This window comes from Petromyzon marinus, unplaced genomic scaffold (genome assembly GCF_048934315.1).
Source record: "Petromyzon marinus isolate PM22_M1 ecotype Great Lakes invasive population unplaced genomic scaffold, UKy_Petmar_22M1.pri1.0 PM_Scaffold_425, whole genome shotgun sequence".
NCBI classification, from domain to species: Eukaryota; Metazoa; Chordata; class Hyperoartia; order Petromyzontiformes; family Petromyzontidae; genus Petromyzon; species Petromyzon marinus.
In genome coordinates, this window is record NW_027423419.1 from 14,157 (window position 1) to 29,678 (window position 15,522).

The 15,522-nt window shown below is 61.3% G+C and overlaps 1 pseudogene; it reads left to right on the forward strand.

The window, feature by feature from the left end:
* The first annotated feature begins 2,405 nt into the window (after positions 1-2,405).
* Positions 2,406-4,017, forward strand: LOC142923334 (uncharacterized; annotated as a pseudogene).
* The last annotated feature ends 11,505 nt before the right edge of the window (positions 4,018-15,522 follow it).

Genomic DNA, 15,522 nt, shown 5'->3' on the forward strand with positions numbered 1-15,522 from the left:
ACTCCATCTCCTCAGCAACCCGCGACCACCACCCATCCTTGCAGCGCCTCACGGCTCTCTGAACCTCTGAGCGAAGGCTGCGATAAGCCTCCTCATTCTGTGACGTTGGATGCTGTAGCCGATGAGAGTGGGCCTGTCACTTTTTCTCAGCCAGCTTGAACACCTCCTCTGTCAGCCAGGGTCTCTGGGGAGGTCTGGACCATGTACTCAAAGCAGAAATTGCAGCTGCATGAGCCATAGTCCTAAACCTTGCCCATTTCCCCTCGATATCAGGAGGAGTGGGGGACGATGCCAACCCCAGCCGCAAGCGATGATGAAATTCTCGCTTGCTACTTTCATCATATAACTGAGACCAGGCCACTTTAGGTTGGAATGGGGTCCTGGGTGTACACCCACCACCGGAGTGGAATAATTGCAGGCGCATCTTACAGATGACTAGTTGATGTTCAGTGGGCAGATCAGCTCCACGGTAGGTCTTGGTGTCAAGGACATGGGCCCGCATCCGCTGTTCCGTCACTACGTAGTCCAGCAGATGTTCTTGCTTGGACCCGGCATGCATCCATTATGTTGTGTGGATGCGCCGATGCTGGAACAGCGTGTTGGTAATTACAAGCCCATGGGCTGCACAAAAATCTAGCAGCCTCCTACCGTTGTTATTGAGCTGATCTGGTCCATGCCTTCGAATCACTCCAGACCAGGTGCCAGCATCATGACCAACTCGGGCATTGAAGTCACCCAACATGATGACTCTATCCCGAGGGGCCATTTTAGCCAGCACCTGTGACAGGAGGTCATAGAAGGCATCTGACTCATCGGCTTTGCCTGCATCCCTCCACGGATGTTCGTCTTCGGTGGAGGCATAAGTAACCACGACCACCACTCCTCGCCTCCGGTTGATGGGAAGGCGAGCTCAACGTAGCCTGGGGCTTACAGCTTCCCACACCTCACCGCAACGCTCCCACGCCCCCTTCATTCTTTTGTTCAGAAGAAGAGCCACACCCTGTTGTTTGGCAGTCTGCTGCCCCGAGTAGAGGACTGTCCACCCCTCATGGTGGCAGGAGCCAGAGCCGGTCCTCCGGACCTCCTGAATGCCACAGAGATCCAGGCGGTACCGGTCCAGCTTTCGACAGAGGAGTGGCAGCCTCTCCTCCGCGGTGAGCGTTCGAACATTCCACGTGGCCACACGAAGCGGCTTTTCGTTGTTTCTGGAGTAGCCATGAGGGTAGAGATTCAATCTCCTGGCTCCGCCAATTGGGGTTTGGCCAGGAGACGTCATAGACGCCTGTCCCCCCGGGGCCTCCGGCACAAGCTTATTAGTTAGATATTTCAGTCGTGGATTTGTGGTAATTAATTGAAGGTGGAGGGGGTTACCAGCCCTCTCACCCGTCCAGAGCCCCCGTTTGGCCGCTGTGGTGGTCACAGACGCCATGAGGGGGGAGGCCAATCGGAATTGGCCCTCCCCCCACAGCACTGTCCACGACAGCGTTGCCCGTCCGGTACCACGAGGAGGTAGGGGGTTTGTTTTTGCCGGACGCCACCAACACCACCACCACCGCCACCACCACCACCGCCACCACCAACACCACCAACATCACCGCCGCCACCACCACCAACACCATCACCAACACCGTTGCTGCCGCCGCCACCACCAACACCACCACCAACACCACCACCAACACCGTTAACCCCACCCGCCCCTCCACCCGCCCCTCCACCCACCCCTCCACCCGCCCCTCCACCCGCCCCTCCACCCGCCCCGCCAGGCAAGAAGCTCTTTGGCGAGGGCTACAGCGGCCTCGAGTACGACTACCGGGGCCTCATCAAGCTCTACAACTCGGTCGGCGACGTGGCCAAGGTGTTCCACTTCCACGAGGTGCTGGCCAACTGGAACCAGCTGAGGGACCGCCAGTTCGAGGTGAGCGACGCCCTGGACGAGGTCGCCCGCGCCGCCCGCTCCACCCAGGAGGTCGTCGGAGCTTTCCTCGCCGGCGGCGGCGGCGGAGGAGGAGCCGGTGGAGGAGCCGGTGGAGGAGCCGGAGGAGGAGCCGGTGGAGGAGCCGGAGGAGGAGCCGGAGGAGGAGCCGGAGGAGGAGCCGGAGGAGGAGCCGGAGGAGGAGCCGGAGGAGGAGCCGGAGGAGGAGCCGGAGGAGGAGCCGGGAGAGCGGCGGTTTTGCCGCCGTTGCCGCAGCAGCAGCAGGATCAGCAGCAGGAGCAGCAGCAGGAGCAGCAGCAGCGGCAGGAGGAGGAGGAGGAGCAACAGGAGGAGGAGGAGGAGGAGCCCTTCTGACCGGATCGGAACGGGGATAGCGCGCACCCGGAACCGGACTGGATCAGACCGGACCGGCACACCCGGAACCGGAACCGGATGGGACCGGAGCGGACCGGAACCGCACACCCGGAACCGGATGGGACCGGTCCGAGCACCGGGACCGTCTGGCCGCCCCACTCTGCCTGATTGCCATCCGCTCCGTTAGTTCACCCCCCCCCCCCCCCACAATCCCCACTTAACTCCATTATTCATTATCCAGCCAGCCAGATAGCCAGACAGCCAGCCAGACAGCCAGCCAGACAGCAAGATAGCCAGCCAGACAGTCAGATAGCCAGACAGCCAGCCAGATAGCCAGCCAGATAGCCAGACAGCCAAGCAGATAGCCAGCCAGCCAAATAGACAGCCAGCCAGATAGCCAGCCAGACAGCCAGTCAGATAGCCAGCCAGATAGATAGCCAGTCAGATAGCCAGCCAGACAGTCAGATAGTCAGCCAGACAGCCAGATAGATATCCAGTCAGATAGCCAGCCAGACAGCCAGATAGGCAGCCAGACAGCCAGCCAGCCAAATAGCCAGCCAGCCACCTAGCCAGCCTTCTAGCCAGCCAGCTAGCTGGCTAGCTAGCCAGCCGGCCAGCTAGCTAGCCGGCCAGCTAGCCATATAGCATGCTAGCCAGCTAGCCAGCCGGCCAGCTAGCCATATAGCATGCCAGCTAGCCAGCCAGCCCAGCCAGCCCAGCCAGTCCAGCCAGTCCAGCCCGCTCAGCCCAGCCAGCCCAGCCAGTCCAGCCAGCCCAGCCAGCCCAGCTCGCTCAGCCCAGCCAGCCCAGCCAGTCCAGCCCAGCCAGCCCAGCCAGTCCAGCCAGCCAGCCAGCCCAGCCAGTCCAGCCAGTCCAGCCAGTCCAGCCCAGCCAGTCCAGCCAGCCCAGCCAGTCCAGCCAGCCAGTCCAGCCAGTCCAGCCAGCCCAGCCAGTCCAGCCAGCCAGTCCAGCCAGTCCAGCCAGCCCAGCCAGTCCAGCCAGCCCAGCCAGCCCAGCCAGCCCAGCCAGTCCAGCCAGCCCAGCCAGTCCAGCCAGTCCAGCCAGTCCAGCCAGTCCAGCCAGTCCAGCCAGCCCAGCCAGCCCAGCCAGTCCAGCCAGCCCAGCCAGTCCAGCCAGTCCAGCCAGTCCAGCCAGCCCAGCCAGTCCAGCCAGTCCAGCCAGCCAGTCCAGCCAGCCCAGCCAGTCCAGCCAGCCAGTCCAGCCAGTCCAGCCCAGCCAGTCCAGCCAGTCCAGCCAGCCAGTCCAGCCAGTCCAGCCAGCCAGTCCAACCAGTCCAGCCCAGCCAGTCCAGCCAGCCCAGCCAGTCCAGCCAGCCCAGCCAGTCCAGCCAGCCCAGCCAGTCCAGCCAGCCCAGCCAGCCCAGCCAGCCAGTCCAGCCCAGCCAGTCCAGTCCAGCCAGCCCAGCCAGCTCAGCCAGTCCAGCCACCCCAGCCAGCCCAGCCAGTCCAGCCAGTCCAGCCAGTCCAGCCAGTCCAGCCAGTCCAGCCAGCCCAGCCAGCCCAGCCAGTCCAGCCAGTCCAGCCAGCCCAGCCAGTCCAGCCAGCTCACTTGCCCCTAGCTCATGAGTCGCCTCGCCCGGCAGCTCAACCACTCGGCCGTCCGTGCGTCCGTGCGTCTGTGCGTATCAACCACCGTCTCCACCAACCACCCACATCCACCACCACCCACCCCACCTGCGCTGTGGGGTGTGACGCTGTGGGGTGTGACGCTGTGGGGTGTGACGCTGTGGGGTGTGACGCTGTGGGGTGTGACGCTGTGGGGTGTGACGCTGTGGTGTGTGACGCTGTGGGGTGTGACGCTGTGGGGTGTGACGCTGTGGGTGTGACGCTGTGGGTGAGATGGAGGAGGTGGTGGAGGTGGTGGTGGAGGTGGTGGTGGAGGTGGTGGTGGTGGTGGTGGAGATGGAGGAGGTGGTGGAGGTGGTGGTGGTGGTGGAGGTGGTGGTGGAGGTGGTGGTGGAGGTGGTGGTGGAGGTGATGGAGGTGGTGGTGGAGGTGGTGGTGGAGGTGGTGGTGGTGGTGGAGGTGGTGGAGGTGGTGGAGGTGGTGGTGGAGGTGGAGGTGGTGGTGGTGGTGGAGGTGGTGGTGGAGGTGGTGGTGGAGGTGGTGGTGGTGGAGGTGGTGGAGGTGGTGGTGGAGGTGGTGGAGGTGGAGGAGGTGGAGGAGGTGGAGGAGGTGGTGGAGGTGGTGATGGAGGTGGTGGAGGTGGAGGAGGTGGTGGTGGAGGTGGTGGTGGTGGAGGAGGAGGAGGTGGTGGTGGACGAGGTGGAGGAGGTGGTGGAGGTGGTGGTGGAGGTGGTGGAGGTGGAGGAGGTGGTGGAGGTGGTGGTTGAGGTGGTGGTGGAGGTGGTGGTGGTGGAGGTGGTGGTGGAGGTGGTGGTGGAGGTGGTGGTGGAAGAGGTGGTGGTGGAGGTGGTGGAGGTGGTGGGGGGTTGATTAAAGGCGACCGTTTATTGGTTTTTGGCTTTTTGGGAAGTGAGCAACGTGGAGACGTTTAGCCCCACCAACCGGCACCATCATCATCACCACCACCACCGCCACCACCACTACCACCACCACCGTCGCCACCGCCACCACCGCCACCATCGCCACCACCGCCACCACCGTCACCACCGCCACCACCGCCACTGCCACCACCGCCACCACCGCCATTGGTCTTGAGATGTGGTCCAGGGGGAAGCTTCTTGGGAGTGCGGAGAGAAGAGACAGAGAGAGAGAGAGAGACAGAGAGACACACAGGGAGAGAGAGAGAGACAGGGAGAGAGGGAGACAGACACACAGGGAGAGAGAGAGACAGAGAAGAGACACAGAGACACACAGGGAGAAGAGACAGAGACACACAGACAAGACGAGACGAGAGCCAGAGAGAGACAGACACAGAGGGAGAGAGAGACACAGAGAGAGACACAGAGAGACAGAGAGAGAGAGAGAGAGAGACACAGGGCTGGAGAGACACAGGGAGAGAGAGACAAAGAGACGGAGAGAGAGACAAAGAGACAGAGAGAGAGAGAAGAAGAGACGAGAGACAGAGAGAGACACACAGGGAGACAGAGAGAAGAGACACACAGGGAGAAGAGACAGAGACACACAGACGAGAGACAGAGAGAGACAGACACACAGGGAGAGAGAGAGACACAGAGAGAGACACAGAGAGAGACACACACAGAGAGACACACACACAGAGACACAGGGAGAGAGAGACACAGAGACAGAGAAGAAGAGACGAGAGACAGAGAGAGAGACACACACACAGGGAGAGAGAGAGACAGAGAGAAGAGACACAGGGAGAAGAGACAGAGACACACAGACAAGACGAGACGAGAGACAGAGAGAGAGCCAGACACAGGGAGAGAGAGGGACACACACAGAGAGAGAGAGAAGAAGAGACAGAGAGAGAGAGACACACACACAGGGAGACAGAGAGAGAGACACACACAGGGAGAGAGAGAGCCAGAGAGAGAGACAGACACACACACAAAGAGACACACAAATAGAGACACGGGGAGAGACACAGAGAGATACGGGGAGATAGACACGGAGAGACGTGGGGAGAGAGACAGAGAGAGACACGGGGAGAGAGACACAGGGAGAGAGACATGGGGAGAGATACACGGGGAGAGAGACAGAGACACACAGAGAGACACACACAGAAAGAGACACATACAGAAAGAGAGACAGAGAGACAGACACAGAGAGACACACAGAGAGACACAGAGAGAGAGACAGAGAGAGAGACAGACACACAGAGAGAGACAGACACAGAGAGAGAAACAGAGAGAGACACACAGAGAGAGACACACAGAGAGACAGAGACACACACACAGAGAGAGACACAGAGAGACACTCAGAGAGACACAGAGAGAGACAGAGAGACAGAGAGAGACACAGAGAGAGAGACACACAGAGAGACACACAGAGAGAGACACAGACAGAGAGACACACAGAGACACAGAGAGAGTCAGAGAGAGACACAGACAGAGAGAGAGAGAGACAGAGACACACACAGAGACACACGCAGACACAGAGACAGAGAGAGACACACACAGAGACACAGAGAGAGACAGAGACACAGAGAGAGACACACAGAGACAGACACAGAGAGAGACACAGAGAGAGAGACACACAGAGAGAGACACACAGAGAGAGACACAGAGAGAGAGACACACAGAGACACACACAGAGAGAGACACAGACACACACACACAGAGACACACAGAGAGACACACAGACACACAGAGAGACACAGAGAGAGACACACACAGACACACAGAGACACACACAGACACACACAGAGAGACACACAGACACACACAGAGAGACACACACAGAGACACAGACACACACACAGACACACAGAGACACACAGACACACACACAGACACACACGCACACAGAGAGACACACAGACACACAGAGACAGACAGAGACAGACACACACACAGAGACACACAGACACACACACAGAGACACACAGACACACACACAGAGACACACAGACACACACACAGACACACACACACAGACACACACAGACACAGAGACACACACAGACACACAGAGAGACAGACAGACACACAGACACACACACAGACACACAGAGACACACACACAGACACACACACAGACACACACACAGACACACAGAGAGACACAGACACACACACAGAGAGATACACACAGTCACACCCACAGACACACACAGACACACACACAGAGAGACACACACAGACACACACACAGAGAGACACACACAGACACACACAGAGACACACACACAGACACAGACACACACACAGACACACACACAGACACACACACAGACACACAGAGAGACACGCACACACAGACACACACACAGACACACACACAGAGAGACACAGACACACACAGAGAGACAATAGTTTGGATGTGTGACGTCTTCTCTGGGCGGCACGGGGCTCAGTCCACGGTGTGTCGCCTCGCAGAAGTTGGACACTCGTGCAGCCACTGCAACTCGTGCAACTCGTGCAACTCGTGCAGCCACTGCAACTCGTGCAACTCGTGCAACTCATGCAACTCATGCAGCCACTGCAACCACTGCAACTCATGCAACTCATGCAACTCGTGCAGCCACTGCAACTCGTGCAGCCACTGCAACTCGTGCAACTCGTGCAACTCGTGCAGCCACTGCAACTCGTGCAACTCGTGCAACTCATGCAACTCATGCAGCCACTGCAACCACTGCAACTCATGCAACTCATGCAACTCGTGCAGCCACTGCAACTCGTGCAGCCACTGCAACTCGTGCAACTCGTGCAACTCATGCAACTCGTGCAACTCGTGCAACTCATGCAACTCATGCAGCCACTGCAACCACTGCAACTCATGCAACTCATGCAGCCACTGCAACCACTGCAACTCATGCAGCCACTGCAACCACTGCAACTCACGCAGCCCTTGCAGTGGGTGCAGCCCTTACAGTGGGTGCAGCGGCTAGCGGACGTGGGGGGTGCTGGGGGCAAGGGGGGGGGGGGTTGGTGATGGGGAGGAGGGGGGGGCTGATGGGGGGGGGAGGTCGAGGTGGGGGGGGGCTGACGAGAGTGGCGACGTCATCTGCTGCTGCTGCTGCTGTTGTATGGACGCAGGGTTGTGGTTGGTTGTGGTTGGTTGTGGTTGGCTGTGGTTGGCTGTGGTTGGCTGTGGTTAGCTGTGGTTGGCTGTGGTTGGTTGAGGTTGGCTGTGGTTGGTTGTAGTTGGTTGTGGTTGGCTGTGGTTGGTTGTGGTTGGTTGTGGTTGGTTGTGGTTGGCTGTGGTTGGTTGTGGTTGGTTGTGGTTGGTTGAGGTTGGCTGTGGTTGGTTGTGGTTGGTTGTGGTTGGTTGTGGTTGGTTGAGGTTGGCTGTGGTTGGCTGTGGTTGGTTGTAGTTGGTTGTGGTTGGCTGTGGTTGGTTGTAGTTGGTTGTGGTTGGCTGCGGTTGGTTGTGGTTGGCTGTGGTTGGCTGTGGTTGGTTGTAGTTGGTTGTGGTTGGCTGTGGTTGGTTGTAGTTGGTTGTGGTTGGTTGTGGTTGGCTGTGGTTGGCTGTGGTTGGCTGTGGTTGGTTGTGGTTGGCTGTGGTTGGCTGTGGTTGGTTGTGGTTGGCTGTGGTTGGCTGTGGTTGGCTGTGGTTGGCTGTGGTTGGTTGTGGTTGGTTGTGGTTGGCTGTGGTTGGATGTGGTTGGCTGCGGTTGCCTGCGGTTGGTTGTGGCCGGTTGTGGCCGGTTGTGGTTGGTTGTGGTTGGCTGCGGTTGGTTGTGGTTGGCTGTGGTTGGCTGTGGTTGGCTGCGGTTGGCTGCGGTTGGCTGTGGTTGGTTGCGGTTGGTTGTGGCCGGTTGTGGCCGGTTGTGGTTGGTTGTGGTTGGCTGTGGTTGGCTGTTGTTGGCTGTGGTTGGCTGTGGTTGGTTGTGGTTGGTTGAGGTTGGCTGTGGTTGGTTGTGGTTGGTTGTGGTTGGCTGTGGTTGGTTGTGGTTAGTTGTGGTTGGCTGTGGTTGGTTGTGGTTGGTTGTGGTTGGCTGTGGTTGGCTGTGGTTGGTTGTGGTTGGCTGTGGTTGGCTGTGGTTGGTTGTGGTTGGTTGAGGTTGGCTGTGGTTGGTTGTGGTTGGTTGTGGTTGGCTGTTGTTGGCTGTGGTTGGTTGAGGTTGGCTGTGGTTGGCTGTGGTTGGCTGTGGTTGGCTGTGGTTGGTTGTGGTTGGATGTGGTTGGCTGCGGTTGCCTGCGGTTGGTTGTGGTCGGTTGTGGCCGGTTGTGGTTGGTTGTGGTTGGCTGCGGTTGGTTGTGGTTGGTTGTGGTTGGCTGTGGTTGGCTGCGGTTGGCTGCGGTTGGCTGCGGTTGGTTGTGGCCGGTTGTGGTTGGTTGTGGTTGGTTGTGGTTGGCTGTTGTTGGCTGTGGTTGGCTGTGGTTGGTTGTGGTTGGCTGTGGTTGGCTGTGGTTCGTTGTGGTTGGCTGTGGTTGGCTGTGGTTGGCTGTGGTTGGTTGTGGTTGGCTGTGGTTGGCTGTGGTTGGCTGCGGTTTGTGGTAGTCCGCCGTGGTAGGGACCCCCCAGCCAGCGCTCGTACCCACGACCACTGCCACGCCGTGGGGGGACGTGGGGGGGGGAGGGCGTGGGGGGGGGCGTGGGGGGGGAGGGCGTGGGGGGGGATGTGGGGGGGGGGCGTGGAGGGGGACGTGGGGGGAGGGGGGTGGGGGGAGATGTTTGGCGTTGGCGGCAAGATGAAAGTGAGCGAGCGACTTTTCTCTGGCTCGGTGGTGGAGAATCGAGGCCCCCCACCCCACCATCCCCCCCCCCACCACCACTCCCCCCACCACCCCCCCCCACCACCCCACCCCCCCCCCCTCGGCTCGGAGGTGGACCGGAGTCTTGGGAGTTGGATTCTGGATTGAGACTCTAGCAGGACATCAGCCGGATTATTAGGATGTGGATCCTGGACTGAGACTCGGGGAGAACGGGTCTCAGGATCCGAGTTCCAGTAGACATGTGATCAGATCAGCAACAAGGTCAGTCTTCCTGAGACCCAGTGGAGACTCTGACCCTGAGACCCGGTCTCCCCGAGTCTCGGTGAAGACTCTGACCCTGAGACCCAGTGGAGACTCTGACCCTGAGACCCGGTCTCCCCGAGTCTCGGTGAAGACTCTGACCCTGAGACCCGGTCTTCCTGAGACCCAGTGAAGACTCTGAGCCTGAGACCCGGTCTCCCCGAGTCTCCGTGAAGACTCTGACCCTGAGACCCGGTCTCCCCGAGTCGCGGTAGAGACTCTGACCCTGAGACCCGGTCTCCCCGAGTCTCCGTGGAGACTCTGACCCTGAGACCCGGTCTCCCCGAGTCTCAGCGGAGACTCTGACCCTGAGACCCGGTCTCCCCGAGTCTCAGCGGAGACTCTGACCCTGAGACCCGGTGAAGACTCTCACCCTGAGACCCGGTCTCCCCAAGTCTCGGTGAAGACTCTGACCCTGAGACCCGGTCTCCCCGAGTCTCCGTGGAGACTCTGACCCTGAGACCCGGTCTCCCCTAGTCTCCGTGGAGATTCTGACCCTGAGACCCGGTCTCCCCGAGTCTCCGTGGAGACTCTGACCCTGAGACCCGGTCTCCCCGAGTCTCAGTGGAGACTCTGACCCTGAGACCCGGTCTCCCTGAGTCTCGGCGGAGACTCTGACCCTGAGACCCTGTCTCCCCGAGTCTCGGTGAAGACTCTCACCCTGAGACCCGGTGAAGACTCTCACCCTGAGACCCAGTGGAGACTCTGACCCTGAGACCTGGTCTCCCCGAGTCTCAGTGGAGACTCTGACCCTGAGACCCGGTCTCCAGGAGTCTCGGTGAAGACTCTGACCCTGAGACCCGGTCTCCCCGAGTCTCAGCGGAGACTCTGACCCTGAGACCCGGTCTCCCTGAGTCTCAGCGGAGACTCTGACCCTGAGACCCGGTCTCCCCGAGTCTCAGTGAAGACTCTGACCCTGAGACCCGGTCTCCCTGAGTCTCAGCGGAGACTCTGACCCTGAGACCCGGTCTCCTCGAGTCTCAGCGGACACTCTGACCCTGAGACCCGGTCTCCCCGAGTCTCAGCGGACACTCTGACCCTGAGACCCGGTCTCCCCGAGTCTCAGCGAAGACTCTGACCCTGAGACCCGGTCTCCCCGAGTCTCAGTGAAGACTCTGACCCTGAGACCCGGTCTCCCCGAGTCTCAGCGGAGACTCTGACCCTGAGACCCGGTCTCCCCGAGTCCCGGTGAAGACTCTGACCCTGAGACCCGGTCTCCCCGAGTCTCTGTGGAGACTCTGACCCTGAGACCCGGTCTCCCCGAGTCTCAGTGAAGACTCTGACCCTGAGACCCGGTCTCCCCGAGTCTCAGCGGAGACTCTGACCCTGAGACCCGGTCTCCCCGAGTCTCAGCGGAGACTCTGACCCTGAGACCCGGTCTCCCTGAGTCTCAGTGAAGACTCTGATCCTGAGACCCAGTCTCCCCGAGTCTCGGTGAAGACTCTGACCCTGAGACCCGATCTCCCAGAGTCTCCGTGGAGACTCTGACCCTGAGACCCGGTCTCCCCGAGTCTCAGCGGAGACTCTGACCCTGAGACCCGGTCTCCCTGAGTCTCCGTGGAGACTCTGACCATGAGACCCGGTCTCCCCGAGTCTCCGCGGAGACTCTGACCCTGAGACCCGGTCTCCCCGAGTCTCAGCGGAGACTCTGACCCTGAGACCCGGTCTCCCCGAGTCTCAGCGGAGACTCTGACCCTGAGACCCGGTCTCCCCGAGTCTCGGCGAAGACTCTGACCCTGAGACCCGGTCTCCCCGAGTCTCAGCGGAGACTCTGACCCTGAGACCCGGTCTCCCCGAGTCTCAGCGGAGACTCTGACCCTGAGACCCGGTCTCCCCGAGTCTCAGCGAAGACTCTGACCCTGAGACCCGGTCTCCCCGAGTCTCAGCGGAGACTCTGACCCTGAGACCCGGTCTCCCCGAGTCTCAGTGGAGATTCTGACCCTGAGACCCGGTCTCCCTGAGTCTCGGTGAAGACTCTGACCCTGAGACCCGGTGAAGACTCTGACCCTGAGACCCGGTCTCCCCGAGTCTCCGTGGAGACTTCCATCACCGAACTCTCTACGTTCACCGTGGTTGTAAATGAGACTCACAGCGTCGTTATATTACTATTGTTGTTGTCGTTGTCATTGTTGTTGTTGTTCGTTGCTGTTACGCTCGTTATGATTACAGACGCTGCTTTTGAAACGGCGCACCCCCCTCCCTCCGGCGCGGTACACCCAGCGGTACACCCAGCGGTACACCCAGCGGTACACCAGGTGGTACACCCAGCGGTACACCCAGCGGTACACCCAGCGGTACACCAGGCGGTACACCCAGCGGTACACCCGGCGGTACACCCGGCGGTGTACCCAGCGGTACACCCAGCGGTACACCCGGCGGTGCACCTGGCCGTACGCCCAGCGGTACGCCCAGCAGTACGCCCAGCGGTACACCCAGCGGTGTACCCAGCGGTACACCCGGCGGTACACCCGGTGGTGCACCCGGCGGTACGCCCAGTGGTACACCCAGGGGTACACCCAGGGGTACACCCGGCGGTACACCCAGCGGTAGACCCAGCGGTACACCCAGCGGTACACCCAGGGGTACACCCAGGGGTACACCCGGCGGTACACCCGACGGTACACCCGGCGGTATACCCAGCGGTACACCCAGCGGTGTACCCAGCGGTACACCCAGCGGTACACCCAGGGGTACACCCAGGGGTACACCCGGCGGCAGACCCAGGGTCTACCACTCACTCTGCCATGTGGCGCTCGTGTTAAATAAAGGCGATGAAACCGAATGGCTTCTCCTGCTGCCTTCCTGCTGCGGCTACTCCTGCTGCCTTCCCCCCACTACTGCTGCCTTCCCCCCACTACTGCTGCCTTCCCCCACTACTGCTGCCACCCCCCCCCTACTACTGCTGCCTTCCCCCCACTACTGCTGCCACCCCCCTACTACTGCTGCCTTCCCCCCCACTACTGCTGCCTTCCCTCCACTACTGCTGCCTTCCCCCAACTACTGCTGCCGTCCCCCACTACTGCTGCCTTCCCCCCGCTACTGCTGCCTCCCCCTCACTACTGCTGCCTCCCCCCCACTACTGCTGCCTCCCCCCCACTACTGCTGCCTTCCCCCCACTACTGCTGCCACCCCCCCACTACTGCTGCCTTCCCCCACTACTGCTCTTCCCCCCACTACTGCTGCCTCCCCCACTACTGCTGCCTTCCCCCACTACTGCTGCCTCCCCCCCCACTACTGCTGCATCCCCCCTCACTACTGCTGCCTTCCCCCCACTACTTCTGCCTTCCCCCCACTACTGCTGCCTTCCCCCCCCACTACTGCCTTCCTCCCACTACTGCTGCCTTCCCCCCACTACTGCTGCCACCCCCCCAACTACTGCTGCCTCCCCCCCACTACTGCTGCCACCCCCCACTCTGCTGCCTCCCCCCACTACTGCTGCCTTCCCCCCACTACTGCTGCCACCCCCCCCACTACTGCTGCCTTCCCCTCACTACTGCTGCTTACCCCCCCACTACTGCTGCCACCCCCCACTACTGCTGCCAACACCCCCACTACTGCTGCCTTCCCCCCACTACTGCCACCCCCCCCACTACTGCTGCCTTCCCCCCACTACTGCTGCCTCCCCCCCACTACTGCTGCCTTCCCCCCACTACTGCTGCCTTCCCCCCACTACTGCTGCCTTCCCCCCTACTACTGCTGCCTTCCCCCCACTACTGCTGCTTTTTTCCTACTACTGCTGCCTTCCCCCCACTACTGCTGCCACCCCCCCCCCCCCACTACTGCTGCCTTCCCCCCACTACTGCTGCCACCCCCCCACTACTGCTGCCTTCCCCCCACTACTGCTGCCACCCCCCACTACTGCTGCCTTCCCCCACTACTACTGCTGCCACCCCCCCACTACTGCTGCCACCCCCCACTACTGCTGCCACCCCTCCACTACTGCTGCCTTCCCCCCACTACTGCTGCCACCCCCCCACTACTACTGCCTCCCCCCCACTACTGCTGCCTTCCCCCCACTACTGCTGCCTTCCCCCCACTACTGCTGCCCTCCCTCCACTACTGCTGCCTTCCCCCCACTACTGCTGCCTTCCCCCCACTACTGCTGCCTTCCCCACACTACTGCTGCCTTCCCCCCACTACTGCTGCCTTCCCCCCCACTACTGCTGCCACCCCCTCCCACTACTGCTGCCTTCCCCCCACTACAGCTGCCTTCCCCCACTACTGCTGCCTTCCCCCCCACTACTGCTGCCTTCCCCCCACTACTGCTGCCTTCCCCCCACTACTGCTGCCACCCCGACACTACTGCTGCCACACCCCCCCCCACTACTGCTGCCTTCCCCCCACTACTGCTGCCTTCCCCCCCACTACTGCTGCCTTCCCCCCACTACTGCTGCCTTCCCCCAATTACTGCCTTCCCCCCACTACTGCTGCCTTTTTTTCTACTACTGCTGCCTTCCCCCCACTACTGCTGCCACCCCCCCACTACTGCTGCCACCCCCCACTACTGCTGCCACCCCCCACTACTGCTGCCACCCCCCCACTACTGCTGCCCTCCCCCCCACTACCGCTGCCTTCCCCCCACTACCGCTGCCTTCCCCCCACTACCGCTGGCTTCCCCCCCACTACTGCTGCCTTCCCCCCCACTACTGCTGCCTTCCCCCCCACTACTGCTGCCTTCCCCCCACTACTGCTGCCTTCCCCCCACTACTGCCTTCCGCCCCTTCCCTTTACCTGCCTTCCCCCCACTACTGCTGCCTTTTTTTCTACTACTGCTGCCTTCCCCCCACTACTGCTGCCACCCCCCCACTACTGCTGCCACCCCCCACTACTGCTGCCACCCCCCCACTACTGCTGCCACCCCCCCACTACTGCTGCCTCCCCCCCACTACCGCTGCCTTCCCCCCACTACCGCTGCCTTCCCCCCACTACCGCTGGCTTCCCCCCCACTACTGCTGCCTTCCCCCCACTACCGCTGCCTTCCCCCCACTACCGCTGCCTTCCCCCCACTACTGCTGCCACTCCCTCCCACTACTGCTGCCTTCCCCCCCACTACTCCTGCCTTCCCCCCACTACTGCTGCCACCCCCCCACTACTGCTGCCTTCCCCCCACTACTGCTGCCTTCCCCCCACTACTGCTGCCTTCCCCCCACTACTGCTGCATTCCCCCGACTACTGCTGCCTTCCCCCCACTACTGCTGCCTTCCCCCCCACTACTGCTGCCTTCCCCCCCACTACTGCTGCCTTGCCCCCACTACTGCTGCCTTCCCCCACTATTACTGCTGCCACCCCCCCACTACTGCTGCCACCCCTCCACTACTGCTGCCTTCCCCCCACTACTGCTGCCTTCCCCCCACTACTGCTGCCTTCGCCCCACTACTGCTGCCTTCCCCCCCACTACTGCTGCCTTACCCCCACTACTGCTGCCTTCCTCCCACTACTGCTGCCTTCCCCCACACTACTGCTGCCTTCCCCCCACTACTGCTGACTTCCCCCCACTACTGCTGCCTTCCCCCCACTACTGCTGCCTTCACCCCACTACTGCTGCCTTCCCCCCACTACTGCTGCCTTCCCCCCACTACTGCTGCCTTCACCCCACTACTGCTGCCTTTCCCCCACTACTGCTGCCTTCCTCCCACTACTGCTGCCTTCCCCCCACTACTGCTGCCTT